Below are 4,496 nucleotides of genomic sequence, written 5' to 3'. Positions count from 1 at the left end.
GCAGAGATGAGGACATGGAGAGAGGGAGCAGCTGAGGACTCTAGACTCATGAAAAGAGAGGGACTGAGTGCTGGTGGCCAGGAGGCAGACTTGCAGAATGTGCCCTTTGGTGGTGTAAATTATTATATATACCTGAGTGTTTTAATGTACATCTCTCCCCCCAAAGAAACACACAAAAAAGAGGGAATGGAAGCAAATACTGTTGAATGATGATGCACCAAGGGGATTGTAATCATTGCAATGAAATGATGTAAAGCCAATGTTCTCCCATGTAAACTAATCACTTAGTTGACAATAAATAAAAAGAAGAAGATGGAATGCTGTACTATCGCCTACCAAGATACTATTTCAAAATGTCAAAAATGAAAAGCTGGGTGGAAAAATTGGGGGGGCAGGGGAAGAGAAATGAGTAACTCTTCAAAATGAATGCTCCTTCCCAGTATCCAAAAACAATACTGAATTGCAATATGTTTTAGATTTGAACAGCTCTCAACAAATTATCAAGCTGTCTAAAGAAAAAGGTTCACAACATGAAGTCTGAATAATCATGACATTGCAAAACCAAGTCAAGATTGTTGATAAAGCATCCACAAATATTGCTATGGTTTTTTACTTTACAAATAACTATGGTCTGTTACAAAAGTAGATCATAAATACAAAGCTATAAAGAACATTAAGTTTTTAGCTGAAGGCAGCAGTAGGGACATCCCCGGCAATCCAATAAGTAGTAGAATTTAATTATATTAAGCTCATGACAATGCTGAAGAATGTGATGTCTTATTCACTAGTCTTCCCTAACTACAATTTCCTCATGCTCCCCAATCCTGGCCACCTCTACTTCCCCTGAAGTTTTCTCTCTTAATTAAAGTTGCTCAAATTGATGCTATATTTCCCACTGTTGTTGTTGTCAAATGTCATTGAGTCGGTTCCGACTCATAGTGACCCTATATAGCATTTCCAAGGAGTGGCTGGTAAGTTTGAGCTGCTGACCTTGTAGTTCAAACAGACCTAGCAGTCCAGTGCTTTATCTCACAGTGCCATGCCAGGACTTCATGCTTCCCCCTAGGAGGATTATAAATTTGTCTGGCATCGCTTTTTGGTCCTGCTGTAGATTTCTTGGGTAGTGAACCTGAAGTTGTGTTTTCACTAGCTCTTTTTTGTCCCAACTCGACCTTCTGTACAGGTTTCCAGGATATGTTATTGTGTTTTTGTAAGAAGGAGGAATGTGGACAAGATCCTTGATTAAAACATTGGTATTGTTTGTTATTTTTAATGCAACAACTCTAATCTTATTTTCTTTTATCTTTAAGACTTTTCCTGTGTTTCCCTGGAGAGCCAAGTGAAGTTGTCTGGTATAAGCCTGAAGTCCCCAGGCAAAGTACTGCAGCCTGATTTTGAAATCTTTAAGTTTTTATGCATTTAGTTTGACTGTTAAGAAATCTGTATGTTTTCAGCCCAGCTGGTACAAGCTAATAAACAGTCCACATAACTGCAGCTTAGGTTCTACATTTCCAGCATTCTCCCCACTTTCTGCTTCTTCCAGAGGGAGAGGCATGTACTTCAATAACTTATCAAATGTTGTTGTTAAGTGCCACTGAGTCAATTCTAACCCATAGCGACTCTGTGTAGGGTTTCCGAGGAGCAGCTGATGAACTTGAACTGCCCACCTTGCAGTTCAAATACCTTTGCAGTTTGTTGCATTAACTCACAGCACCACACCGGGACTCCAACTTATCAAATAGTTTCCTTAAATTTAAATTTGCTTCAAACTTTTCCAAGTCACCACAAAATGTTGTGTTGTTTTGCTTTATTTTTTACAATATTTGCCAATTTTTACAAAGGTGCTTAACATCTTTTTAAAACTTTTTTTAAAAAAAGAAAGAAAATTTCTACCTTCTCTTTATCAGTTAGACAATCTGGGGCCTTCTTTCCCTCTTGACATTGTTCAGCTGGAATGACCCTTTTTGGAAAGAGGCCTGTATTCTGTGGCTTGCTATTATCACCACCACTCCTAATTCTGTCTCATACCCAGCTTCTGTCACCAGAGTACTGAACCTGCCTGGGCTCAATAGCTTTTCCATTTGCAACCCTCAGTCTAATGTATTGCTAGTCTGATGCTAGTCTGATGCAACTGATGTGACCTCAGTTAGACTCATTGACACTCCAAATGCCAAACACAGTAGTAGTAATACAAGAACTGTGTCTTCCCAACACATTTCCATACCCATTATATTACTGTCTCCTTCTCCAAACTCAATTGGCAAATGAAAAACCTGAGTTCCAGAGACTTGTTCAAGATCTCCTAGAGATTTGAGGGACACAGTGGCATTCAAACCCTGGTTTCTGACAAGCCTGGTGCATTCCCTCTCCCAGATGCTTTGCCCCTCAGTCCTGCATGAGTGCTGGGCATCCAGGGTCTCAGAACCTGCTGCTGCTGTTACACACAGTCCTTCAGGAGAGTCTTCCCACCCTTAGAAAGGTTGCCTAGGGAAGAGGGATTAACAGCATACGGGAATGGAGGCATCACATCCTACAAGGTTGCTGAGCAGGAGCATAAGAATTGCCTGTGTTTGGAATCTGGTCCAGGGCAGGCATCTCAAAGGCCCTGCACTCTCAGCAGTGGGAGGAAGGAAGCTAAGTCCAGAAAAGAGACTCATTGGCTTGATCATATGTGGGTTTAATCATACCCACACCCCTCATACTGCCCTCCCTGACCAGGTGTGAATTCCTCTGTTGTCCACATTCCCTTTTTTCTGGTTTGCATACCTATACCTATTCAATGCAGAGCTACTTCTTATTTAAAACATCAAATACAATAACATCCACTTACACATTAATGTTTTAGAAAGATGACTACAAAAAAGGAAAGAAGACAAGGTTCTGAAAGGTTTAAAAGCATACTGCTATATGTCAGTCTCCATAACTCTGAGATCAGAAGAACTAGTGTCCAGGTACCACTATCAAGTATTTGGAAAGGGATCATAATAATTAGAAGGTCCTAGATAGAGTGATAGAAAATATGGAATAAAACCCAAAATCATAAAAGAGAGCAGGCTTACTGGTCAGAGAGAGACTGGTAGAACTCTGATACCATGGCCTTAGTCACCCTTGAGACTCACCCCTGTGGCTCAGTTTTCAACCAATAATAGACAAGCCTATAAAGGGAACAATAGCACTAGTAAGATATGCATGTCTTAGAATAATCAACTATTTGAGATCAAAAGAGCAGAAAGTGAAATGTAAATAGAAAACACAGGGAAGGAGTGGGATAAGTGATGTTACATTGAGGTAATTGCAGTCAGTCAGATGAAACAAATTGTTTATGAATTATTGAACACAAAGCTGATGATCTCTCTGTAAGCCTTCATTTGATTCATAATAAAAAATTTGTGTGTGTTTTTTTTTTTTTTAAGTAAAATGCTGATAACAACTGAGGCGGGGCTTGATGGCAGACTAAGCAAAAAGACCATACAGACCCACATAGTGAAAGCATGGAAAACTAGGTGAAGCAGATTCAGAGGACTGTCCCAGAACTCTGAACTTCAGATAAAGTGATAAATAAGTGGTTTGAGTGATTACCAGGAGTAAGATTTGGAACAGAAGCAAAAAAGGAGGTGACTTCTAATTCAAGATGGCAGCCTGTATGAATGGGAGTGAGCAGAAAGAGGGACAGGAGAGGGAGAAACCAGCCAGTGATCTGAAGAAACAGAGATGCAAGTATTTTTTTTCCTTATCATGCCTTTTCTTTTGCTCTGTTTATTCATCTCTGGTGTGGCGCTTCCAGTTAATGCAGTAAACTACAACATTGGTTTGGGCCGTTAAGGCCAGCAGTTCCAACTCACCAGCTGCTCCTTGGAAACCCTGTACAGGGTCACTATGAGTTGGATCCCAACCTGATGACACTTAGCAACAACAACAACAATTCATCTCTGCACTGGTGACCAGATGGGAGACTTGAACAAGTAGATTCCCACAAGGAAGGTCCTATGTTGCATGTGTAAGATTTTGCAACACATGGCAGGATTGGCACTGTTCTGCACTGTGTCAGGGAAGGATTTGGAATGCAGATTGCTGGGTGCAAAAGGAGACACAAAAAGAAAACTGATGCAGGAGTCTCTTCTAAAGTGGATCTGGCTAGGCCTGGTTCTCAGTAGGATAAACACCTAAACCTATTTGAGGGGAGGGAATAAGAAGGAATGCCTGGGTCAGACCACATTGCCATAGCAGGAACATCATGAAATTTCTCAGTCGGCTTTGAAGATGTGAGTTCATTAGGTGGCACTAAAGAATTACTCGTATTTTCCCGAGATTTTAATTTTTCTCCTTGTTTTTTTGGTGTGTGTGTGTGTGTGTATTCCCTGTGTTTTTATGACTTTTGACCTTGATTTTTTAGTCTTAAATTTTGGGCCTCCTTCTATCTCATGGGAGTACTTTCTCTTCATGCCTCACCTGACAAGCAATTGTGGCCATAAAACCAAGCTACAACTGCACCATGT

The 4,496-nt window shown here is 40.5% G+C and overlaps 1 pseudogene; it reads right to left on the bottom strand.

Annotated features, from left to right (window-relative positions):
• Positions 1-834: 834 nt before the first annotated feature.
• On the bottom strand, positions 835-1,579 carry LOC102835439 (annotated as a pseudogene).
• Between the last annotated feature and the right edge of the window lie 2,917 nt (positions 1,580-4,496).

The sequence above is a fragment of the Chrysochloris asiatica genome, unplaced genomic scaffold (assembly GCF_000296735.1).
Source record: "Chrysochloris asiatica unplaced genomic scaffold, ChrAsi1.0 scaffold00057, whole genome shotgun sequence".
Lineage (NCBI taxonomy): Eukaryota > Metazoa > Chordata > Mammalia > Afrosoricida > Chrysochloridae > Chrysochloris > Chrysochloris asiatica.
This window is presented reverse-complemented; position numbering and strand designations above follow the sequence as displayed.